At 41.6% G+C, this 27,207-nt stretch overlaps 2 pseudogenes; one reads left to right on the forward strand and one right to left on the reverse strand.

Annotated features, from left to right (window-relative positions):
* Positions 1 to 16,044: 16,044 nt before the first annotated feature.
* LOC102440352 lies at positions 16,045 to 17,805 on the reverse strand (annotated as a pseudogene).
* Positions 17,806 to 17,977: 172 nt separating this feature from the next.
* The window catches only part of LOC102440663, a 56,880-nt pseudogene continuing 47,650 nt past the window's right edge, over positions 17,978 to 27,207 (forward strand).

Raw genomic sequence — 27,207 nt, forward strand, 5'->3', positions numbered from 1 at the left:
GGGCAACCTTAAGGGTAAAGGCAGAACAAAATGTGTGTACCCGTAAAAACAGTACTCTTGGAAAATTTGTTTCTCATGAGGATTCAGGTTAAGTAATAATTCGCAACTGGCTTTACATATATGTCTTGGCTAGAGTAAATAGAAAAATGGATGATGGATAGTGAGAACCAGGTTTTTTATTGTCAGAGAAGGAAATTATAGGTAAGCAAGGAAGGAAGTCTAGATGAACCCTGCTGTACTAAATTAGAATGGGAAATACCAGTATTAATTCACAATTAGGTTAACATGATAGATAGATAGATAGATAGATAGATAGATAGATAGATAGAGGCAGGAATAATGATATATATGGGTTAGTATACTGATGTATATTTCATAGCTCTGACCACTGAGAAGTCCTGGGAAGAATGACACCCCAGTAGTAATGAGTACCCCCAGCACCCAGATATTGGTTTCTCATACTATTCTCCAATAAAAGGAAACAGGGATCCTTGGAGAAATGTGTGATTCTAGTGTTAGGCCAGAGAATTTACAAGATAAACCCTGAGCATCTTGCAGTTCCAGATAGTAAGGAAATGGGATGAAAGTATATCAAAGGGACACATGAAAACTGAGTTCCCAATGACCAAAGCTGGAACAATTTCACCAGCCCTCCTGAACAATGTGGCATTACATACAACCTAAAGAATTAGATAACTGCCCTAACCGGTTTGGCTCAGTGAATAGAGTGTGGGCCTGTGGACTGAAAGGTCCCAGGTTTGATTCCAGTCAAGGGCATCTACCTTGGTTGCGGGCACATCCCCAGTAGGGGGTGTGTAGGAGGCGGCTGATCAATGTTTCTCTCTCATTGATGTTTCTAACTCTCTATCCCTCTCCCTTCCTCTCTGTAAAAAATCAATAAAATATATTTAAAAAAGAATTAAATAACTATTCATCAATCTATCCTGGTATAAATACATAAACAAACAAACAAATAAACAAACAAACATACCAATGTAAAGTAAGATGTTAACATTAGGGAAAGTTGAATAAGGGTTATGTGGGAATTCTCTGTATTATCTTTGGAACTTTTCTATAAATCTAAAATTATTTCAAAATAATAAAAACGCATTAAGTTTCAAAAATCCATGGTAATGTTTATCATGTCAGTAGAAATCATTCAGTTCCCTTGGTTTTTGAAGTCTCTGCTTGTTTTGTGATTCATGCTGAGTAACTTTCATTATTTGTGACCTTTTGAAAATGTTCTTTCATTTCTCTATTTTGCTCAATGATGTGCTTTTGGAAAGTGGCTTCCAATAAAAGTTCAATAAAAAGTGTAAATTGAAATAAAGATGAAATTTTAAAGGAAAACATTCAGTAAATTCTTAAAAGCAAAAAAATTTCTTAAAGGGACACATTACACCAAACTAAACTGTGAAGTTCTTAGTATTTAGGAACAGTACAAAATATTCTTGCACAGCTGCTTTCTTTAAAGCACTGATCATTTAACAGGAAACTTTTCTCTGCAGTAGGTAAATTGGATGGACATCCTTAGAGCAGAGGTGGAGTTGAGCCTCATTTGCATTGGTTGAAGGGGTTTTTAGGAGGAGAGCAAGTGAAATGGTGAGTGTAGGCAAGTCTTTTCAGAAGTTTGGCTATGAAGAGGAAAAGAAAGAAGGAGTGACAGCTGGAGTGAGATGTAGAATTAAGGGGTCATTGTTATACTTCATCTGTAAAAAATATATTTTTTATTGATTTAAGAGAGGAAGGGAGAGGGAGAGAAACATCAACGATGAGACAGAATCGTTGATTGGCCGCCTCCTGCACACCCCACACTAGGGATCAAGCCTGCAACCCAAGCATGTACCCCAACTGGGAATAAAACTGTGACCTACTGATTCATAGGTTGATGCTGCACCACTGAGCCAGGCTGCCTGAGCTATTTTTAAGATAAAGGATATTAGAAAAAATATATATATTGACAGTAAACATCTAGGTGTGTGAAAGAAATAAATTATGTAGGAAATTGAGGAAAATACCAGGATTCAAGCCCTTGAGGAGGTGTGATCTAGAAACCAGTGGAAGAATGCCCTTTCCTGGGATTAGACCAGATGAGATGAATTCGGTCAAGAAAATTCACAGGTCTGGTGGTGGGAAGATAGGTGTGGGGAGCCTGTTGTTATTGCTTTGACATTCTGGCCCAGGGGTGGGCAAACTTTTTGACTCGAGGGCCACAATGGGTTCTTAAACTGGACCACGGGGCTGGAACAAAAGCATGGATGGAGTGTTTGTGTGAACTAATATGAATTCAAAGTAAACATCATTACATAAAAGGGTACGGTCTTTTTTTTTTTTTTTTTAGTTTTATTCATTTCAAACGGGCCGGATAGGGCCCGCGGGCTGTAGTTCGCCCACGGCTGCTCTGGCCTGTAAAATATGAGGTAAGGCCACCAGTTCAGACTCATGGGGGAGGGAATTTTGTAGATTTGAAAAGAGAAGATAATTGAATCTCATTTTCTCAGAAAGTAAGAAAATAAACTTCTTAGGGATATATAATTTTTTCAAGGAACATAGATTTGTAAAATAAAAATGTAACTAAAGAAATTTGCCTTGGCCATCACGTTACTGACATTTTATTTGAAATCCAGGTGTGGCATGGAAGTGGATAATAAAGATGTGTGGCAAAACCTCGCTTCACTGGAGATAAAGGAGGTGCTCCTGTGTGAACTAGATAACAGACATTATTACAACATCCATGATTTCTGTGGAAATCAGGTCAATTTCAGTTAAGGTCTTCTAATCTGGAATTTGCACTTACCACCAAATGCTCATAAGTTTTCTGTTGCCCTGGCTGGGTGGCTCAGTTGTTTGGAACATCATCATCTTCACCAAAAGTGTGCCGGTTCGATTCCCAGTCAGGCAGGGCACATACCTAGGTTGTGGAAGCATACAGGAGGCAATTGATTGATGTTTCTCACATTGATGTTTCTCTCTCTCTCTCTCTCTCTCTCTCTCTCTCTCTCCCTCTCTCTCTCTTTCCTTTCTTTCTCTCTAAAATAAATAAAAACATATTGTCAGGTGAGGATTAAAAAGAAAAATTTTCTGTTGATCATACCTATGCATATAGAAGAAAAATGCTCACAACTTCAGTATAATATAAATCTAGGCCCATCATAGGGTTATCAGGGAAGATGCTTCCTCAGAGCACCATAGAGGAGAGGCAAACTTTCATACTCTTTCAAAAATCCAGTTTCTAAAACCTGAGAAACCTCTGTAATGAGAATCAGATGCCTTGACATGAGAAAACAAATATCCCAACATAGTCTAGAATGGTGTATAAAGAAAAAAATCTGCCCTAGCTGGTTTGTGTCAGTGGAGAGAGCATCGGCTTGCGGACTGAAGGGTCCCAGGTTCAATTCCAGTCAAGGGCATATGCCCGGGTTGCGGGCTTGATCCCCAGTGTGGGGCATGCAAGAGGCAGCTGATCAATGATTCTCTCTTATCATTGATGTTTATATCTCTCTTTCCCTCTCCTTTCCTCTTTGAAATTAATAAAAATATATAAAAAATAAAAAATCAGCAAACAGTTGCTTTAATTTCAAAATGAGCACAGACATGTTTTAAAGTACTGAGGGGGGTCTAATGGGCTCAATATTAAAGACTGAAATTGCCAACTGAAATCAGAAGCCACCGTACAGCAGTTGCTATATTAGAGCAAACCCAATAAGTCACTATTCTTAAGTTTTAGTGCAGTAATCGCACATGAGCTTTTTGTAAATGGTCACTTTGTCCAATTCTCATTTTAATTAGTCCTTATTAATGAGATGCTCTCAGATTGTCCATATGTCTTATCATATCATTGACAACCAGTTACCCTTAAATGTATTTTTCACTCATCATACCTCTTACTTCTCCATCACTTCTTGCATTTGCTGGGATCTCCTGAACAACTTTAATTTGAACGTAGTGCTTCTAGTGCACATTGCCATTTTTTCTTTTTAAAAAATATATATTTATATTGATTTTTTACAGAGAGGAAGGGAGAGGGATAGAGAGTTAGAAATATTGATGAGAGAGAAACATTGATCCTATGCCTCCTACTGGGGATCGAGCCTGCAACCAAAGTACATGCTCTCCACTGGAATCGAACCTGGGACCTTACAGTCCATGGCCCTATGCTCTATCCACGGAGCCAAACCGATCAGGGCTTTTGTGTGTTCTTAATGTTAATTGGGAATGCTTCTGTGTGGGCAAAAAAGGCTTTGATTCCTTACCTCCTTCCTTTTAAATTCTTCCAGGTTGGGCTAATAACCAAACTAAAAGTAACAGATGAACAGGAGAAAAATCAAAGTTTAATAAATGTGCATGAGGAATTCACATCGGCATAAAAATTTCAAAGACATTAGATTTCAGAAGTGAGAATGGGTGATCTTCAGGTAGTTAAGGAGCAGTAGGACACACATGGCAGGCAAATCCTTGCTAGGAGACTCAGACACAGTGGGACACAGCGGGTATCCAGCTAACAGGCATCTGCCTGAAGCCCTCTTCTTTACCATACTTAACACAAATTGGGCTAAGGGGACATCCTAAACTCTCCAACCTAAATCAGGTTTCTCTGTCTGAATCTCTTGGTCAGGAAAAGGGGGCGGGTCAAAGGTTATTACTGAGTTTTGTTTCTTAATAAACAGCTTAAATCGACATCCCCAAAAGCAGCCCAGCTGGGGTGGCTCAGTAGTTGAGTGTTGACCTATGAACCAGGAGGTCACAATTCTATTCCCGGTCAGGGCACATGCCCGGGTAGGGGGCTCGATCCCCAGTGTGGGGTGTGTAGGAGGCAGCCAACCCATGATTCTCTTTCATCATTGATGTTTCTCTCTCTCTCTCTCTCTCTCTCTCTCTCTCTCTCTCTCTCTCTTCCTCTTTGAAATCAATAAAAATATTTACTGGTAAAAAGAAATATCCCCCAAAGCAGCTTCAGGGTGGCAGAATTTTGGTCCCTCCACTAGCAAAAATCTTTGCAGTCAATGTCATACAAATCAATGTGTAACTGAAGCTAGAAGCACTACCCCTACCCCAGAATTTATTGTTTTCATATTTTGCAATTATTTTTTGTTTTGTATTGGCTCATTGTTGTTGTTTTGTTCATTCTCCTCAGAGGCCTACAATTCAATTTTGGGGACTTGGGTTACTAACATGTCTGCCACACAGCTGACAGAAGTCCAAAGTGAGACTACCGCCACCTTCATAGGTGAAAGGTGACTTTTAAATGTCATGATTTTATGTGGTTTATGAATAATATCAAATAAAGATTATTTAAAACTTGAAAAATATCATGAAAGAATCTTGAGACTTGGTATCCCAATTTCTGTTGTCACCTAAATCCAATTACCACACACCAAAACAATCGTGCTATGTGCCACTATATGTTGGATTAATATAGTTGCAAATTCTATTTGATCCTCTAATTTATACCTTCTTAGCTAATGACTTTGGAAAGTTACCTTCACTGAATTTTGGTTTCCTGTCCTCCATTTTAAGATGTTTATTTTGAAGAATTATTAAAACACTAGAGGCCCAGTACATGAAATTTGTGCACTGGGGGGTGGGGGGGTCCCTCAGCCCAGCCTGTGCCCTCTCACAGTCCAGGACTCCTCAAGGGATGTAGCAGTGTGCCAAGCAGCAGGTGGCCAGGGAGGAGCCCAAACCTGGGCCAGGCGCCGTACCACTGGCACTCATCCTGGCCCACTGGGCCTGCTGCCACTGCTCTCTCGGTAGTACTGCTGCGGAGTCAGGAGAGGCTCCCGCCACCATAGCTGCACTCGCCAGCCATGAGCCCAGCTTCTGGCTGAGTGGTGCTTCCCCTGTGGGAGTGCACTGACCACTTTGGGGCAGCTCTTGCATTGAGCTGGTCAGTGCGCATTATAGCGACTCGTCTTTCCGCCGTAAAGGTCCCTTAGGCCAGGGGTGGGCAACCTTTTTGTGAGTGTGTGCCAAAACCAGCAAAATCTCTGACTCAAAATTCTTCTGCGTGCCAACCCTAATTTTTTGAGAACATGTTACGCCTACTTGATATCTCTTAAGGTGTACATATGTGAAGAATCTTGAAGAAATAATAAAATTCATTCGAGCGACAAAAGCACAGTATATGATGATGAAAAATACATTTACTTTTAATGTATACATGTACACTGATAGTCTGACAGAAAACTTTATGACTCTGTTTGATATTATCAGTGGGACTTTTGCTGCTGCATCACTGATGACAGAGATTTTACATCAGGTTTATATTTCGTGACCTTCAGAGATATGCACGAGCTACTACTTTCATCTGCCAGGCTACTCCTATTACGAGACTTAACAAAATTCATCACTGAGAACAAATATTCACAAGCGTATGTGGATGAAACCAAAACACTGGTCAGATCTAGGAAGGCAGGGAGAGTTAAGGCAGAGGCATAGAAATTGCTCTTCCCCTCTCTTGTCAATCCATGTCTATGGTCTTTAAGATAACTTGTTATGTAAAATTATTTATTTATCTAAGATGCACCTACACTGAATTTATCTGAAAAATAAAAAAGTCGATATTAAGAAAAAAAATTGTAAATGGAAGATTATAAGAGAGGGTTTCGTGTGCCAGCAAAAGTTACTGGCGTGCCATGTTTGGCACTCGTGCCAGGGGTTGCCCACCCCTGCCTTAGGCTATTATATTTATAGATTACATTTGAATATATTTGCTAGTATATGTGTATCTAATTTCCATGGATGTTTGCTTATATAATGGGGTTAGACATAAAGAGACTGCCAAAGTTTTTTGGGGGGGAGAGAAATACACATTGTACTTTGCATAAAACAACAGGATAGGAAACTTCCCAACCCTCTCACAGTGGAAACATCCCAAATTCCCCAATTCTCCCCAAAACACAGTTTGAGACCAGCGTAGTCAGTTCCTTCTCATACACCCATCTCTGAATTCCTTGTCCACTAAAGAAATATGTATTAAGTGCGCCATAAGGCTCTGAGAATGAAATCTAAAAATCTAAACTTCTCATTTTACTATGGAAGATACTGAAGTCAGGGCAAATTGAGTTAGTGAAGTTTACAGATGTTAATCACAGGTTGGGTAAGGTCTAGTCTAGTCTGTTGTAAATTTCTTGCATTATGCTTTTGGCTCACATGGTAGAAGGAGCAACGCTGAAAGTCACTGCTGGGCAAATAGAACTCACTACAAGTTTTTTGGCCTGCCATTTAGCAATTAGGCTCCTTTATATGTTGTTGTTGTTTTTTTCCATCTGTGATCTTTTCCACACCTGTCCTTTTAAGGAATGGCTGCCAGAAGATGTCTTTTTTAAAAGTATAGTTTGGCATCTGTCACAGCTCTATGCCATTAAAATCTGTGCATCATTAGGACACAATTATAATATTGCATAAAGGTCATGAAGGCCTACACAGAACTGTCCTGTAGATATTACATTGTGGAATGAAAATAATTGGTGTTGAAAAATTAAATTTGAAATTTTGCCTGCTTATGTCATAGAATTGTTAACTTTGCCCACCATCTCATGGCAAGTTGGTTGTGATATTTATTTATTTTTCTTTTTTTATTGCTTAAAATATTACAAAGAGTAATACATTTGTCTCCTTTTTTTCCCCTTGACCTTCCCCCAGCCTCCCCTACCGCCCCCCCTGCAGTGTCTTGTGTCCATTGGTTATGCTTATATGCATGCATACAAGTCCTTTGGTTGATCTCTTACCTCCCCCCCAAAACCTCCCCAGCCTTCCTGCTGTAGTTTGACAGTCTGTTTAATGCTGCTCTGCCTCTGAATCTATTTTTGTTCATCAGTTTATAATGGTCTTTATTATTCATAAATGAGTGAGATCATGTGGTATTTTTCTTTCACTGACTGGTTTATTTCACTTAGCATAATGCTCTCCAGTTCCATCCATGCTGTTGCAAATGGTAAGAATTCCTTCTTATTTACAGCAGCATAGTATTCCATCGTGTAGATGTACCACAGTTTTCTAATCCATTCATCCGTTGATGGGCACTTAGATTGTTTCCAAATCTTAGCTATGGTAAATTGTGCTGCTATGAACATAGGGATGCATATATCCTTTCTGATTGGTGTTTCTGGTTTCTTGAGATATATTCCTAGCAGTGGGATCAGTGGGTCAAATAGGAGTTCCATTTTTAACTTTTTGAGGAAACTCCATACTGTCTTCCATAGTGGCTGCACCAGTCTGCATTCCCACCAGCAGTGAACGAGTGTTCCTTTTTCTCCGCATCCTCTCCAGCACTTGTCGATTTTTGATTTGTTGATGATAGCCATTCTGACAGGTGTGAGATGGTACCTCATTGTTGTTTTGATTTGCATCTATCAGATGATTAGTGACTTAGAGCATGTTCTCCTATGTCTCTTGGCTTTCTGAATGTCCTCTTTTGAAAAGTGTCTATTTAGGTCCTTTGCCCATTTTTTGATTGGATTGTTTATCTTCCTTTTGTTAAGTTGTATGAGTTCCCTATAAATGTTGGAGATTAAACCCTTATCGGTGATAACATTGGCAAATATGTTCTCCCATGCAGTGGGCTTTCTTGTTGTTTTGTTGATGGTTTCTTTTGCTGTGCAGAAGCTTTTTATTTTGATGTAGTACCATTCGTTTATTTTCTCTTTAGTTTCCAATGCCCTAGGAGATGTATCAGTGAAGAAATTACTTCGGCATATGTCTGAGATTTTGTTGCCTTTGGATTCCTCTAGTATTTTTATGGTTTCCCATCTTACATTTAAGTCCTTTATCCATTTTGAGTTTATTTTTGTGTATGGTGTAAGTTGGTGGTCTAGTTTCAATTTTTTGCATGTATCTGTCCAATTTTCCCAGCACCATTTATTGAAGAGACTGTCTGGACTCCATTGTATGTTCTTGCCTCCTTTGTCAAATATTAATTGAGCATATTGGTTTGGGTCGATTTCTGGGTTCTCTATTCTATTCCATTGATCTATATGTCTGTTCTTGTGCCATTACCAGGCAGTTTTGAGAACAGTGGCTTTGTAATACAGCTTGATATATGGTATTGAGATCCCACCTACTTTGTTCTTCTTTCTCAGGATCGCTGCAGCTATTCGGGTCTTTTTTTATTCCAGGTGAATTTTTGGAGAATTTGTTCTAGGTCTGTGAAATATGCCATTGGTATTTTAATGGGGAGTGCATTGAATTTATAGATTGCTTTGGGTAGTATGGACATTTTAATGATGTTGATTCTACCAATCCATGAACATGGTATGTTCTTTCATCTGTTTATGTCTTCCTCTATCTCTTTTTTCAACATCCTATTGCAGTGATGGCGAACCTATGACACCTCTGACACGTGAACTCATTTTTTGGTTGATTTTTCTTTGTTAAATGGCATTTAAATATATAAAATAAATATCAAAAATATAAATCTTTGTTTTACTATGGTTGCAAAGATCAAAAAATTTCTATATGTGACATGGCACCAGAGTTAAGTTAGGGTTTTTCAAAATGCTGACACGCCGAGCTCAAAAAGTTTGCCATCACTGTCCTATAGTTTTCTGAGTAGAGGTCTTTTACCTCTTTAGTTAAGTTTATTCCTAGGTATCTTAATTTTTTTGGTGTGATGGTAAATGGGATTGCTTTTTTGGCTCTCTTTCTGTAAGTTCATTATTGGTGTATAGAAATGCCATAGATTTCTTGGCATTAATTTTGTATCCTGCTACATTGCCGAATTCATTTATTAAGTTTAATAGTTTTTTGATGGAGTCTTTAGGGTTTTTTATGTACAATATCATGTCATCTGCAAATAAGGACAGTTTCACTTCTTCATTTCCAATTTGGATGCCTTTTATTTCTTCTTCTTGTCTAATCGTAATGGCTAATATTTCCAGTACTATGTCGAACAGGAGTGGTGAGAATGGGCATCCCTGTCTTGTTCCTGTTCTTAGGGGAAATGGTTTTAGTTTTTGCCCATTGAGTATGATGTTGGCTGTGGGTTTGTCATATATGGATTTTATTATGTTGAAGTATGATCCTTCTATTCCCACCTTGCTGAGAGTTTTTTTTTTTTATCAAAAATGGGTGTTGGATTTTGTCAAATGCTTTTTCTGCATCAATTGATATGACCATGTGGTTTTTTTCTTTCAATTTGTTTATGTGATGTATCACGTTTATTGATTTGCGGATATTGTACCATCCTTTCATCCCTGGGATAAATCCTACTTGGTCATTGTGTATGATCTTTCTGATTTACTGCTGGATCCAATTTGCTAGGATTTTGTTGAGGATTTTGGCATCTATGTTCATGAGGGATATTGGCCTGTAATTCTCTTTCATTGTGTTGTCTTTATCTGGTTTTGGTATTAGGGTGATGCTGGCTTCAAAGAATGAGCTTGGAAGTGTTCCTTCCTCTTGAATTTTTTTGAAAACTCTGAGGAGGATAGGTTTTAGTTCTTCTTTGAATGTTTGGTAAAACTCCCCTGTGAAGCTGTCTGGCCCTGGGCTTTTGTTTGCTGGAAGCTTTTTGATGACTGCTTCAATTTCTTCCATAGTTATTGGCCTATTGAAATTTTTAGATTCTTCCTGATTAAGTTTTGGAAGGTTGTATTTTTCTAGTAATATGTCCATTTCCTCCAGGTTGTCTAGTTTGTTGGAATAGAGTTGTTCATAGTATTTTTTTTACAATCATTTGCATTTCTGTGGGGTCTGTTGTTATTTCTCCTCTTTCATTTCTGATTTTGTTTATTTGGGTCCTCTCTCTTTGTTTCTTGGTGAGCCTGGCTAGAGGTTCATCAATCTTGTTTATCCTTTCAAAGAACAAGCTCTTGGTTTTGTTGATCTTTTGTACTGTTTTTTTGGTCTCCATGTCGTCTATCTCCGCTCTGATCTTTATTATTTCCTTCCTTCTGCTTACACTGGGATTTTCTTGTTGTTCTTTTTCTAACTCTTTGAGTTGTAGGGTTAGGTAATTTATTATCATTGTTTCTTGTTTTTTTTTTTTTGTTTTTTTTGTTTTTTTTTTTTTTTGCAGTAGGCTTGTAGAGCTATGAACAGCTATGAACTTCCCTCTCAAGACTGCTTTCGATGTGTCCCATAGGTTTTGGATTGTTGTGTTTTCATTGTCATTTGTTGCCATGATGTTTTTTATTTCTTCTTTGATCTCTCTGGTAACCCAGTCATTATTTAATAGCATGCTATTTAGTCTCCATGTGTTTGATTTTTTTGGATTGTTTTTATTGTAGTTGATTTCCAGTTTTATGCCACTGTGATCTGAGAAGATGTGTGTGTGTGTGGGGGGGGGGTAAGGGCAGAGGGTGGTGTGGGAACCGGGTGGAGGGGAGCTATGGGGGAAAAAAAGAGGAACAACTGTAATAATCTAAACAATAAATATTTAATTAAGAAAAATTAAAAAATAAAAAAAGGAAAAATCAGGTGATGAAAAAAGAAAAAAATAGTTTCTTAAGTAAAAGGTGAAAAATAAATAAAAATGTGTAGTAGTGAAAGTCCTTCATTTCCTCTACTCTTCTGTTTGGCACACCTTAGTCCTGTCAGGTATTCAGGAATGTGTTGAAGTTCCCTGCGATACACTGTTCCTCCGTGTTGTAAACCACGGTCCTGATTTTAAAGCAGGCCGTATTTGTTTCCCAGACTGCCTATATTTGTGTTTACAGAAGAGTCAGTTTGTGGTTCAGCCCCTGGGTGGCAGTGTTTCTGGATTGACTTCCAAGGCTATAAGTCCGCTCTAGCCAGTATTTAGTTTTTGTTTTCCCTGGGCTTTTAATACTGGTTTGGGAGAGTCGACTGCCCCAGAGCCGTTTCCTTGATCATTACTCCCTGCTCTGATTCCCAGGTTTCACAGAAACAACTTTCCCTGAAGTCTCTGTGAGTGACCCCAATTGGGCGATCTTATGTATTGGGTTTAATAATCAAACTCAAAGATTTAAGGAGAAAAAAAAAGGGGCCTGAGTAGGTGCGCGGGCTCACAACACTCCACCATCCAGCTCTGTGCACAAATCTCCCAAAGTCTCTTCCACACGTCCTCTCTCCCCTGGCACTAAGCAGCTGGCACACTGGCAAAATCCGAGGCTGCCTTTTTGCGCCCAGTCCAGCTATGGGCTGATTTCTAGAGTTCCCTTCTGCCAGCAGCCCTGCGGGACCCCTTCCACACTTGCGGATCAGGCTAGCCTCAGTGGCCGCGGACTTTGTGGGGCGCAGACTTCCCCCATGCACGTTCCTCTCTCCAACCTGAATTACAAACCGTACCTTTATCTAGGCGAAATCTGACCTTTCCGTGAGGAGGAACAGGGCTCGTCTGAGTCCACGTATTCATGCTGCTTGAGATCCTGTGTTCCCAGGTTCGTAGCTAGTCCCTGGGTGCCGTGGTTGCAGGGTCCCTGGATGTATACACTTCCGATAACAGCCACTCAAGATGGCACGGTCTCCGCAGCTAAGCCAGCTGCTCCGGGAGAGATTTCAGCAGCAGTGGAGGCTGCCTGATTAGGGGAGCCTGATCCAGCAAACTCCAACAGTCCCCTTTCTCCGGGAGTCCTCTGCCTTTCCAGGCTGCAAACTGTCTCCCAGCTGAATTTCCTCTGCCAATTCAGGCTGGATGTTACTTGTTTCAGCTGCTTACCCTATCTGCTCTGGGACAAGGCACGGGACACGTCCGTCTATACCACTGCCATTTTGTCTCCTCCGTTGTGATATGTATTGCTCTCTCCCATATACTAATAGACAAATATTTACGTGAATTAAACTGGTAACATTACTTTCATTTTCCTGGACCTATGCCACCAGCTTGGTTTTCACCTATTATCATAACTTACTTTTCAAATGAGTTATTTGACTCCATATTCTCTCTCTTCCTCTCTCTACCCATCTATCTCTGTATCTACTCATCCATCTGTCCATTTATATTGATCAAGTTAAAAGTCTCTCTTAAGAGGAATTTACTCTTCCAAATGGCAAATTGTCTAAGCAATCTGGTGCCTTACTCAATCTAAACCACGTGGGGATGGTTGCCTCCCTCAGGGTGCAAACAGAGGAACAGAAACCCTGGAGGTGATATGCGTGTGAGGGGATTGTAACAGGGACCTGATGGTATGTGATTGCAGGATCCGCATAAGCAGCCTTCATGAGGCTTCTGTCTTTGCTTCAGGTGCTGGAGCCTGAGGTCAGCATAGCATTCAGGGAGAAGAGAGGGATGAGAAGTGGGGAAGCAGAGAAAGACTGGAATCTGTAAGGGACAGATGGAACCTGAGAGGACAGTCTGGAAACCATGCTGACCTTTCGAAGCCTCCAAACCTCCAACCATGGGGACGGGAGTGCTGGGCAGAAGGGGGGGACTCTTTTGCATGGAGCTGCTGAAGATGAAAGACCTCAGGGGGAGCTGCTGTAGCTGTGGGCCTGGCTGTTGCCTCACACTAAGATAAGCCAGCAGATGAGTACCAATGTGCCTCTGTCCCTTCTTTCTGAGCATAAATCAAAGAGGGATACTACTTGCCTTCCAAATCTCACTCCAAGTGCCTCTTTTTGCACAAAGAATCTCAGAGCCAAGCAGGGAACTCTGAAGAAGGTTTCAGTTCCGAGTACAAACCCCCAGTGACTGGCGTGCTTCCAAATAGCAGGTGAATAAAGAACTGGGTAGTAATCCACTCTTGCCACTGTTCTCACTGCCACCCAGTGTCACTGCAAATTCCAAGTGTTTTTTTTTTTTAATTTGTGTATCCTGTTCCTAGTATACACCCCCACTCAATTGTGCAGGATAGCCCCAAACTTGGGATCCTAGTTTATAACTCTGTTTTCCTTTTTTTTTTTAAAAAAAAAATATATTGTTATTGATTTTAGAGAGGAAGGGAGAGGGAGAGATAGAAACATCAGTGTTGAGAGAGAATCATTGATTGGCTGCCTCCTGCACGCCCCCCACTGGGGATCGAGCCCGCAACCTAGGCATGTGCCCTTGACCAGAATCGAACCTGGGACCCTTCAGTCCGCAGGCCAACGCTCTTATCTACTGAGCCAAACTAGCCAGGGCAACTCTGTTTTCCTTATGTCCTGTTTTAAACCACAGTGTTAGTTCAGATTCATTGTATTTTTTAAAAATTTTAATAAAATCTTTATTGTTGAAACTATTACATATGTCCCCGTTTCTCCCCCATTGACCCCTTCTAGCCTGCCCCTATCCCCTGCCCCAGGCCTTACCACCATATTTTCAGTGTCCATGGGTTATGCATATATGCATACAAGTTCTTTGGTTGATCTCTTCCCACCCACATACCCTCCCCCACATTTAAGGTCCTTTGCTGACAAAAGACCTTGGGAAGAGTTACCCATGGGTCCCAGATAACTAGGAAGTTATCCCTAACTTTGAATCTCAGTGAGCAGAAATGTTGGCCAACAACTTTCCATTCTAAAATCTAATCTCATTATATAAATTTCTCCACCTGCTCTCAACGGGCCAGAGATAATAGGCATTTTAAGGAGCATTATTGAAGAAAAGCCTTTGTTAGGCCACAGGATGTTTTATCACATCCTTCTTTATCAACAATCATCTGAAAAGAAAGGTGTTATCCTTCACAGGGGTGTTGGGGCATAGGAGGCCTCTGCATCACTCACACAAATAATGTTTATAAAACAAAAACATTATTACTGAACTGTAATTGGACATCATATGCCCCACATTTACATTAAAGAAGGCTTAGAACAAAACATTTTTAAAAGCAATTTAGCCTCTTGAAAAGAGTCAAAGAATTTTGAGCAACACATAGATGCCTAATGAGAAATTTATTCCAAAGATATCACACAGTTATCTGTCAGTATAAACAACTCTTTATTGAAACATGAATTTATTCTTAAAATTAGTTTCAAATACATATTTTCAAATATTAGGAATTCTTATATTCTTGGCTGGTATCTTTTAAGAGATGGTTGTCCCAAGAGCACTTCTTGGAAAGTAATCTTTTGGGAGTTCTCAGCCATGAAACTGCATGAGAATTCAAAGGACAGAGTAAACAATATCATGTGATTAAATTTGATCCTTACCAGCCACTCTACTCAAATTAATCAATATTAACATATGCGTTCATCAAATGGGAACAACACAAAGTTATTAATTCTAGACGGACAAATTATCTTTCTAGGAATTTATCTAACCACCTCTTCTTCCATTTCTTTTTCTGTTTTAAACCACAGTGTTAGTTCTGACTCACTGTGTTCTTTTGTGACACTTATGGTCCTATCCTGAGAGCAGACCTTGGGAGGGGCTACCCATGGGCCCGACACTCAGGAAGATTTCCCTAACTTTGAATCTCAGTGAGCAGAAATGCTGGTCAACAACTTTCCATTCTAAAGTCTAATCTCATTATATGAATTTCTCCACCTGCTCTCAAGGGGCCAGAGATAATAGGCATTTTAAGGAGCATTATTGCAGAAAAGCCTTTGTTAGGGCACAGGATGTTTTATCACATCCTTCTTTACCAACAATCATCTGAAAAGAAGGGTGTTATCCTTCACAGGGGTGTTGGCAGCCATGTCTCCCTCAATGGCTCTTTGAGAGTGACTGTGTGAGTATGCAGGAGTGTGTATATGTGTGCATAGACTCTTTTAACTTAATTTTTAAGAATAAACACATTTAACATTTGTAGCTCAACTAAAGACCTTAATATTATCTACTAAAGATGAAAAAAATGTAAGTTTTCAAAGTGTCAGAAATGAGAATATAGATTCCATGAGGCCATTAGAATTACCTCCTGAATTAGGAACCTTTAGAGGTCAAACATAAGAGAACAAAAGAAAAAGGGCATGAATAAATTGCTTACACATTCACATAGGAATGAGAAGCAAAGAAACCAAGGAATGAGGAAAGAAAAACGTCATAAAGGGAGAAAAGATACTACAGGCAAGAGATGAAAGGAGGTTTTCATAGTGCAAAATAGAAGGCAAACGGCAAATCTAACAGTTCTAACAGTTAAAGTGAATCGCAAACTTGAAAGTCCTACTGAGGTGGCATCTAGCTGGAGCAGGAATCAGGCATTCAGGATGGCGGCTCCGCCGACAGTTTTAGTTTTCTTCCTCCTCGGATGCACCTGAGGAACGAGAAGACTCATCTGACTCTGCATCCAGGATTCTCGCTTCAAGAGGTGCCCTGCGCCGCCGCCCTTGGAGGGGATGGCTTCTGCGTGTGAAGTGATGCATGAGGAACGAAAGCATGTTATTTTCAAACAGGTTGCTGTGGCCTGAGCCGTCTCCATCTCGAGCCTGCTTGTTCTTCTTAATCAGGTCCTTTAAGCCAAGGAGCTTGGTGGTCGCCTTAGCTGTGGGTGCCCAGATCTTGGGATCGTGGTCTAGGCCACTGGTGGCCATCACAGGCAGGTAAGGATGGGGCTCAAGACAGTTGATGTTCCCCGCCCTGTCCCCCTCCAAGAACTGAACGATCTGACAGGACGACTTCTCCCAGAGGAAGATGTGCCCGCAGTCACTGCCGCTCACCACAAACTCACTTCGGGGCCCATAGAAATTGACACCTTTGACCGTGGCATTATTTCTGTGGCCCTTGTATCTCTTCACGTACTGGGCCCCACCGGCGTGGGAGGAGTGGAAGAGGTAGATATCTTCGTCGTTGTAGCTGACCAGGAGCTCCGTGCCATCGTGGCTGTACACCAGGCAGGTGATGAATGACTGGGACTCGCAGTGGACCAGGTGATGAGGGCAGAACTTCTTGAGCACCCCGTTATTGTTGGTCTCATTGATTTTCCTCTGGTCATAAATTCTCACAAACTGGTCCCTCCCCCCGACGGCAAACTGGTGAATGTTGGCAGGGTTCACAAAGACTGTGTACAGGCCCACCCTGGTCTCATTCTCCTTGGTGACCACCACTCTGGAGGCTGGGCGGTCCTGCCTGAGGTCAATGCCGAAGACGACGGCATCTTCCCCCGCCGTGAGGAACCTGACAGGGGAGTCCGGCACCAGGGCCACCTTGTGGCAGGCCCCCCTGTGCTGGGCCACCCGCTTGGAAACCCTGCTGAGCGAGATGGCGGGCAGCTGTGCCACGCGCACCTGCCCGTCGCGGGCACACGTGGCCAGGGTGGAGTCGCCGCAGTTGGGCAGGAACTTGGCCTGAAAGACGTTATTTCTGTGGCCCGTGTTGAAGGCCATGACGGGGCGCTGGCGCGCCCAGTCCCAGATGATGACCGTGAGGTCGTCACTGCTGCTGGCCAGCCAGGTGCCGCGCTGGTTGAAGTGCACGCTGTTGACGCAGCCGCTGTGGCCCTCCAGCCCGTACTGCAGGCGGAAGCGCTGCACGAAGGCGCGGGCCCCACAGGCCTCGTACACGAAGCGGGCGCTGGAGCCCAGCTGGCGATCGCGCAGCGCAGTGAGCACCTGCCAGCGCGGCCGGGGCAGGGCCGAGGTCTCCGAGGACACCCAGGTCTCCAGGGCCTTGTCCCCCTGGGACACGTGCTGGGCAGGGCGGGCCCTGCCGCTCTGCGCCCTGTGCCGCCCCAGGGCCTCCTCCTCTCCCCCCTCCGCTTCCTCTGCTTCCGCCTCCACCGCCCCTTCCTCTCTGGGCTCCGGGTCCCAGTACTCGCCTGTGGCTTCTGCTCTGGCTCCCTGGATCCCCGGGACCACGCTGTCATTTTCGGGGCCTGCGCCTTGACTGGCCAGGAGGGGAGCGATGGCATCCCCGCTGCCGCCTCGGTGCCTGCTCACTCTGCAGCGCCTCTGGGCCTGGGACCTCCCAGGCAGGTCCCCGGATGTCCGCACCCGGGCCTCCCTCCCTGCCTGGTCCCCGGAGCCCTCTGCTCCGCGCCCATAGGCAGACATGATGCTCACTGTGGCCCCGCTGTGCTGGGAAAGTTCTAGAAGCCTGGAGAAGGGAGCGGGCCGGCCAAGGGTCACAGCTGGTCAGCGCACAAGAAGGGAGGCCTAACAGCTGGACGCCAGCTGGGGTCAGCCAAGGTGTGAAGGGCGACTTCCGGTTCCTGGGGCGGCAGCTATGGGAGCCCATGAGGTTGAAAAGACCTCTGCCATCCAGGCTCTCGCGGGATTTCGGGGCTGCACTCAGAGTTCCAGGCCAGAGCCGCGTCCCTGCAGCCACATGACAGCCTCTGTGCTCGCTGTTCCTTCCAAGAGGGAAGCTGCTTGCTCCTTGGAAACATTGTTTCCAGTGGACCAGCCACAACACATCCTCCCAAGGAGGAACACGGACCCTCAGACGCTCTGTGCCCTGCTCCAAGGTAATGTGCTCTTGTGAAAGGAATAAGCAAATGCCATGAGAGATGGCCAAGGCCCGCGAGCCAGGCAGCTCCTGAAATAAAAACAACCGTCTCCAGCAAATCTGACCCCTTCAAGGAAACCCGGAGAGCTCGACTGCCTAGGAAAGCCAGAGGGTGGCAGGTAAAACACACAAAGCCTACTGAATTGCATTTGAGATTTAAAAATGACTATCTTTCAGTATCAGTAGTTCCGAAATATTGCATTAGACATGACTTCTACTAAAGATATGTACTGTTCATTTGAAATGCAGATTTCACTGTGTGTCCTCAATTTTTATTTGTTATCCCTGACCGTCTTTTTTAGTGAGAAGTGTAATTTTGGCCCTCAGTGTAATCAAGGCTGAAATCACTTGGTCAATTGCAAGTAGACATTGAAATGAGTAACTGCTTCACCAGTTTGAAGGAGAAGCACGTTTATTTTCTTTGTCCACCTGAGATTCTATGTATGTATTTGGAGTTCTTTCCATTGAAGATCCTTAGGGGACTCCAACATAATGTTATGAGAAAGAAACCCTTCTGTGATGATATAAAACTATCAAAATATTTTCTTTTTTTTTTAACTGTATTTATTTATTTATTTTTTAATTTTCATTTTTTTAATTAAATCTTTATTGTTCAGATTATTACATTTGTTCCTCTTTTTTCCCCCCATAACTCCCCTCCTTCCAGCTCCCACCCCACCCTCCACCCTCACTCCCCACCCACTGTGTGCATCCATAGGTGCACGATTTTTGTCCAGTCTCTTCCCACATATCCCACACCCCTTTTCCCCCCAAGAATAGTCAGTCCATTCCCTTTCTATGTCCCTGATTCTATTATAATCACCAGTTCATTCTGTACATCAGGTTATTTATTCACTTGATTCTTAGATTCATTTGTTGATAGATGCATATTTGTTGTTCATAATTTGTATCTTTACCTTTTTCTTCTTCTTCCTCTTCTTAAAGGATACCTTTCAGCATTTCATATAATACTGGTTTGGTGGTGATGAACTCCTTTAGCTTTTCCTTATCTGTGAAGCTCTTTATCTGACCTTCAATTCTGAATGATAGCTTTGCTGGATAAAGTAATCTTGGTTGTAGGTTCTTGGCATTCATCACTTTGAATATTTCTTGCCACTCCCTTCTGGCCTGCAAAGTTTCTGTTGAGAAATCAGCTGACAGTCGTATGGGTATTCCTTTGTAGGTAACTGATTTTCTCTCTCTTGCTGCTTTTAGGATTCTCTCTTTGTCTTTTGCTCTTAGCATTTTACTTATGATGTGTCTTGGTGTGGTCCTCTTTGGATTCCTTTTGTTTGGGGTTCTCTGCGCTTCCTGGACTTGAAAGTCTATTTCTTTCACCAGGTGGGGGAAGTTTTCTGTCATTATTTCTTCAAATAGGTTTTCAATATCTTGCTCTCTCTCATCTTCTGGTACCCCTATAATTCTGATGTTGGTACGTTTGAAGCTGTCCCAGAGGCTCCTTACACTATCTTCGTATTTTTGGGTTCTTTTTTCATTTTGCTTTTCTGGTTGGGTGTTTTTTGCTTCTTCGCATTTCAAATCTTTGACTTGATTCTTGCGCTCCTCTGGTTTGCTGTTGGGAGTCTGTATAATATTCTTTATTTCAGTCAGTGTATGCTTACTTTCTAGATGGTCCTTTATCACACCATCGAGGGTCTCATTAGATTTCCTGTACATCTCATCAAGTTTATCGACAGACTCTAGAAGCCTCTTGAGATACCTCAAAAGTGTGGTTCTGAACTCAATATCCTCCCTTGATAGTTTTGTCCTGTTTCTTTGTCTCCGCATTTTTTACGCTTTCTTGGTACACCCCCTAGTGGTCTTTGTGCGCAGTCTTGTTGTAGTTAAGCCTTGATTGTTGTAGTTAATACTAGAGGGATTTGACCTCCAGGCCGACTGGCTGTGATAATCAGCTGTGTCTGCAGTGGAAGAACTTGTGTCCTCTAGGGAGGTGCTAATCTATCCTTTGCCTGAGGCTATCCGGCAAATGCCTCTGTGCAGGGCTTGGGCGGGGCGGGTCCCACGGGATCAACAGGGTGGAGGAGGGAGCAGTTATGGCTGCTCTCAGTCCGTCCCCAGGGGCTCTGCCTCTCTGTCCCAGCAACAGCTGCAAACCTCGGAGGGACTGTAGCCAGACAGTCCTGCTTCTCCGGTTTGAGTCTGGGTCCCTAGAGACTCGCCTGGATCTGGAGCTCTGAGTCTGAGGCTCCCTCCGGATTGAAACAGACAACCACACCCTCAGCCACCAGCCCGCGCCGCACGCACTCCGCACCTTAGTATTTTACTTCAGCACTGCGCCTCCTCTGATTCTCGGTTCCTCCTAGTTGTAGAACTTCCATTCAGCCAGCCTTCCTGTGGTTCTGGATGATGTCTGTTCTGTCTTTTAGTTGTATTTTTGAAGTGGTTGTTCGAGGCAGCAAACTCCGGCGTTAACCTATGCCTCCATCTTGGTTTCTTCCCAAAATATTTTCAATCAATCCCCAAATAGGTAAGAGGCTTGGATGTGGGTGCTTTTAGGAAAAGAATGCTCTTTGGAGACAGTTCACTGTCATTGCTGCGTGAACTTCAGAGCTTTTCAAAACGAATTATCTAGGGTGAGGTCAGTCAGTTTTCAAAGGGCTACAGTAAACTGCTGACTAAGAATGTGGAAGACAGGTTTCCGACACAGTGATTGCAAGATCAATGTAAAGTTGATTAAACATAGAATTATAAAGTTTTCTAAAGGGAGAGACCAGTTCTAATAGTAATGGAAAGACATGCAAAAGGAGATTCACAGTGATTTCTGGAGAGTAGCACAGCAGTCTGAAAACCACCTGAAAGCCTAACACGAGTAACACGGAGAAATAAATTAACATATATTTCTGTAATGGAATCATGTACAAAAATCAGACTTAATGAATTAAAATTGAATACAGCAATAGGAGTGATTCATAACACAGCGATGAGGAAACCACAAATGACAGCGGAATCATTGATAATTTCACTTTTATGCAGATCTTTATAGTTTTCCTATGCAAATTTGAAATGGCAAGGAAATGATTGAATCAAAATTCAGGATAATTATTAGGAGAGGAGGATGTTAAAATCTGGAAGAGAGGAAACTTAGAGAAATCTTGGTAATAATTATAGCTCACCCTGGAAAGAGTTTTTGTTGTTCCCTTTGCTATCTATTGTCCGTCATATGCATTTATATATGCTTTTCTATGTTTGATACATGGCATAGTAGGGTGTTGTTTTCAGATAATGTTCATGAACAAAGGGTCTTGCTCTGCCATGGACCACAACATAGAAAACAAATGAAAACAAAAAATATTACAGGAAAACCAGATCATTAAACCCTAATATGTCCTTGCAGACATCTTGAAGGTGAGGAATTGCTATTAATTGACTTGGAAATATGTCTAGTCCCATTTCAAGGAAGAGTTCCACTGTTAGAGGTTGGATCAGCTTATTTTAATTTGATGCTATTGAATTAGTTTGAGTCTTTTTCTACCTGCTCATTAAGTAAACTAACTATGAATTGAATTTTCATTTAAGTTTACATTTCATTAAGTTGATCCATTTGGTATATTTCCATTCCCGTTCATTCATTCATTCATTCACCACAAATTTATTTAAAGCTTCTAAGTAAACACCATGCGCTGTTCCTGGTTCGGGTAGTAGTTGGCGAATAAGCGTGGTAATCCCTTCACCCATCGGGAAGTGGAAACTGACAAGTCAATACATAGATCCTATGAGGCAGAGATGAGTAATATGGAGGGAAGTAAAGCCGTGTACGTACATATGGACTAGAGGATGTTATTTTAGACAGTGAATTCAAAGAATGTCTCATTGATAGGATGACTTAGGCAGGGGGCTGAAAGAAAGGAGAGATGGAGCATGCAAATAGCTAGGATAAGAATGGTCCCTGGAAAGTGGCATTGAGGGTAAATGCTCTGAAATAGTGGCACAATATGAGTGTCCATGGCACTTGAAGGAGATCCCTATGACTGAAGCAATGCAAGTAAGCATTACAGAGCGTGTCAGGCAAGGGGATTAGGAGAAGCAAAGGCCATCTCAACAGAGCCTTTTTGTCTGCCCATCCTGAGGAATTTTATTTTTATTTCATTCTATGTGTAGTGGAAAGCCTTTAGAAGCTTGTGAGTAGGGGAAAGGCATTATCAGACTTACTTCTTTTTCTTAAAATTGTTTTATTGCTTAAAGTATTACAAAAAGTATTACATATGTCTCCTTTTTTCCCGTCCTTGACAATCCCCTGGCCTCCCCTACCCCCCAGTGCCTTGTGTCCATTGGTTATGCTTATATGCATGCATACAAATCCTTTGGTTGATCTCTTACCCTCCCCTCCTGCCTCCCAACCCTCCCCGGCCTTCCTGCTGTAGTTTGACAGTCTGTTCAAAGCTGCTCTGCCTCTGTATCTATTTCTGTTCATAAGTTTATAATGGTCTTTATTATCCATAAATGAGTGAGATCATGTGGTATTTTTCCTTCATTGACTGGCTTCTTTATTATTTAAAGTATTACATGTAGTATTACATATGCTTCCTTCCCACCCACCATTGAACTCTCCCTGGCCACCCTCACCCCCCAGTACATTCCAGCATCCCCTAGTGTCTGTGTCCATTAGTTAGGCTTATATGCATGCATATAAGTCCTTTGGTTGATCTCTCCCCCTTACCCCCATCCTCCCCTATCTTCCCTCTGAAGGTTGATGGTCTTTTTGATGCTTCTTTGTCTCTGGATCTATTTCTGTTCATCAGTTTATTATATTCCACAAATGAGTAAGATCATGTGATATTTATCTTTCTCTGACTGGCCTATTTCACTTAGCATAATGCTCTCCATGTTCATCTATACTGTTGCAAGTGGTAAGAGTTCTTTCTTTTTTACAGCAGTGTTGTATTCCATTTGGTAGATGTACCACACGTTTTTAATCCATTCATCTGCTGATGGGCACTTAGGCTGTTTCCAAATCTTAGCTATTGTAAATTGTGCTGCTATGAACATAATGGTGTATAGATCATGTGATTTTTATCTTTCATTCTGTTAAAATGGTGTACCACTTTGATTGATTTGCTTATGTTGGCCATCCTTGCATCCCAGGGATAGAGACCACATGGTCATGGTGTATTGTCCTTTAAATGTGCTACTGATTTTGGTTTGCTAGGTTTTTTTTGGTTGAGGATTTTTGCATCTCCATTCATCAGGACTATTGGCCTATGAATTTCTTGTAGTATTTTTGTCTGCTTTTGGATTCAGGGGACTAACAATGAACTATGCAAAAGGAAATTAAGAAAACAATCCCATATACAATAGCACCAAAAACAATAAAATACTTAAGAATAAACTTTGTCAAGGAAGTAAAAAGACTTGTACAATGGAAACTACCAAACAATAATGAAAGGCATTAAAGAAGACACAAATAGCCCTAACCAGTTTGGTTCAGTGGATGAAGCGTCGGCCTGCGGGCTGAAAAGTCCCAGGTTCGATTCCGGTCAAGGGCATGTACCTTGGTTGCAGGCACATCCCCAGTTGGGGGTGTGCAGAAAGGCAGCTGATCGATGTTTCTCTCATCGGTGTTTCTAACTCTCTATCCCTCTCCCTTCCTCTCTGTAAAAAATCAAATTATATATATAAAGAAGACACAAATAAATGGAAAGACATCCAGTGTCCATGGGTTGGAACACTTAATATTATTAAAATGTCCACACTACCCAAGGTGAACTACAGATACAATGCAATTCCTGTCAGAAGGGGAAATGCAGTCAAGATAATCCTTTTTTAATCTGGATCACCACTGGATGTTATATGTTCATGACAATGATTTAGTAGTAAGGGTAAAAACTGATGATAATGCAAGGGAGATACAAATTTTAGGAAGAATGTCTTGAATAGGCAGAAGGCATAGGATTCAATGCACAGGTAGAGGAATTGTAACAGGAAGGCAGACAAAATATTTAGCACAGAGGCAAGTAGGTTGTAGCTTTGCTGGTGGAAGAATATATGTATTCTCTTCTAATTGCTTTCATTCTCCCAGTGAAAAAAGAAGGAAGGATATCAGCCATGAATAAGGAAAATGAAAGCCGTGCTATATCTTCTTCTTGGAGAAGAAGATGTGTAATAGTCAACTCAGTGAATGGGAGAATGAGTCCAATAGGGGAGTGGAGAATTGTTGCCTGGAAGCAGAGAGGGTCCACTTGTAGTTGTACAGCATAAAAGTGAAATGAGACAGCATGGTCATTTGTGTTTCTCTATTTCAGATACTTGAAGACAGGAGTAGAGTAGGCAAATTCACAGATTAAATTTTTTTGCTAGTTGAGGATACTGGAGAGCTTGGGGGCAAGGGAATTTAGACCCTACATAATGAAATTTTTATAATAAGGAATCATGAGGCAGCCTGGTGTGACTCATTGGTTGAAAAACCAGGAGGTCATGGTTTGATTCCTAGTCAGGCAGGGCACATGCTCAGGTTGTGGGCTCGATCCCCAGTGCAAGAGGGAGCTGATCAATAATTATCATCATTGATTTTTCTATCGCTCTCTTCCTCTCTCTTCCTCTCTCTGAAATTAATAAAAACTTATCTTTAAAAAATGAGGAATCATGAATTTAACTATCAAAAAGGGAATTAAGGAAAATAAGGGACCATAAAGAGGGCATATTTGATAGGGTCATTGCATTGGAAGTCCCAGTGGAGGCCACTTTTGCTGTGATCGGCAGGTGTGTTCAACCAGAGAGGAAGTAGAATTCGGTTTTGCTTTACTACCTCATGGCCTGTAAGTATATATGATGCTTAGGAGGGCAGGATGACCCAGAACACTATAATCTTTACCAGCCTATTAAAGCAAAAGCAATTTGATTAAAAGAGTAAAGCAATTCACTCTAAGACATGGCTGACTGATAAGCTTAATTTTCCCAGAAGCTATTTCCTTAATCTAAGAGGAATTTCCTAGCTAGGAGAGAGATTTTTTTTTAGAAGAAACCTTCCAGAGCCATTTGAATATCTGAGGACATTACTATAACCAGTTTTTAAAAAGAGCTGGATTGGGTGCCATCTGCCTTCGTCTATTAGAATGGTTTTAAAACTGACTAATACAGTGGTTTTGAAATGATTACACTGATTGTTATTTTTCCCCATCCCCCAACTGCCTCTTTTTGGTAGTCGTCTGCCTGTTCTCTACACTGAATGGGTCTGTTTCTGTTCTGTTTTGTTTTTCTGGATTTCACTTATCAATGAAATCATACAGTACCTGTCTTTCTCTGTACCTGCTCTAATTACTCTTACAGGCCAGCAGTACTACTGCCTGATTCTGAGAGTGGCATTCAACGAGGGGTCCTACCTGATCGCCTCAGTGTGTTTGGGGATTCAAGAGAATCCTTTCTTAAGTACTATCCTACCTCCCTCACGTAATGGGATTGTCTCATTTTCAGCCTTCACAGAAAGAACACCACAGACTTGTAAACCAGTCATTTTCATGAAGTCAATTGCATACTAAGATTAGAAGATTTTCTGTGGACATTTCATAAGGTGTTGGCAAAACTTAAATTTAAATGTGCTTCCTGGATTTTAGAAACACCTATTCAAATTTCTAGGAAGCCCAGAAACTTCAGAAGGCCATTTGGAAACAAAAGAATAAAAAATTCTTTATATTCTAGAACTATTTTCTTTTTGAGCAAATAATTGAAATAGCAAAATATATGTTACTTGAATTATTTACAGAGTGTCCTGTGAAAAAGAGTGACAGGAGAGACTGTTTTGGGGTAGACGTTGGGCTTAGATGGGCTTCCAGGAAAAATCTTTGAGAATAGTATCGTTAAAGGAGGAACAGCAGAGCAGCACAGAGCCAACTAAGAGGAATTATCTTCTGGGCCCTTGGGTATGCATGCCCACATTCCTCTGCCTCACCCTCATTCAGCCTCAGTCTCATATGTGTGGGGTCCGAGAAGCCATTACAGATGAATACACGGTCTGTTACAGGAGGGACGAAACAGCAACTGCGTGACATAGTCTGGAAAATGAAAAGTCTCAGTATGATTGGAGCCCAGATTAAGTGTAAACAGCATTCTGAGACAAGGCCAGCCTGTAACTTATAATCTTTTATTGCAGAAGTCCTCAAACTTTTTGGTCTCAGGACTCCCTTGGCATTCTGAAAAACTATTGAGATAGTACTTATATTGATACTAGAAACCCAGTGCACAAAATTCGTGCACGGATAGGGTCCCTAGCAGCTGCTGGCTGCCGGCCGGGGACTTCCTTCATTCGCACCACCCTCTGGTGGTCAGCACACGTCAGAGTGAGCGATCAAACTCCCAGTCGATCTAACTCCTGAAGAGACACTTTGCATATTAGGCTTTTATATATAGATGATTTGCATCTTCTGATATTTGCCACCTTAAACATTAAAGCAGAAACAAATATTTAAATAGTTATTAATTTTTTTGAAAAAGAATAATAAACCTCATTACATGTTAACATAAATATTTTCTAAAAGCTATTTTCCCCCAAACAAATTGAATTTCACAATGCTGCATATTTCTTTATTATCTGGTTTAATAGAAGACATCTGGATTCTCATGTCTGCTTCAAGCAATCTTGCAATATCACCAGTTTTGCAGTATCTGGATTACTTGCCTGTACATTTGTGAGAGAATGAGGGTGAAAAAGGCACATAACATTTTAAGATTATCATGAACATAATATTGACCTTTCAGACCCTAAAAAGGGTCTCAGTGAACCCTGTCCTTCCCCATGGGTCCCCAAGCATACTTTAAGAACTGTTGATTTCTTACAAAGACATATAGAGAACAAGTTGGGTTCTATCTAGTTGATGATACATAGATTTTTCAGTAATTTAATAGTTGGATAGAGGCAAGGTTAGATGTTTGGAAACAAAATTCAAATAATTTCTCACAGTTTATCTGGAAGGACTGTTTTTGCAGACATGTATATA

Source organism: Myotis lucifugus, unplaced genomic scaffold, assembly GCF_000147115.1.
Source record: "Myotis lucifugus unplaced genomic scaffold, Myoluc2.0 scaffold_20, whole genome shotgun sequence".
Lineage (NCBI taxonomy): Eukaryota > Metazoa > Chordata > Mammalia > Chiroptera > Vespertilionidae > Myotis > Myotis lucifugus.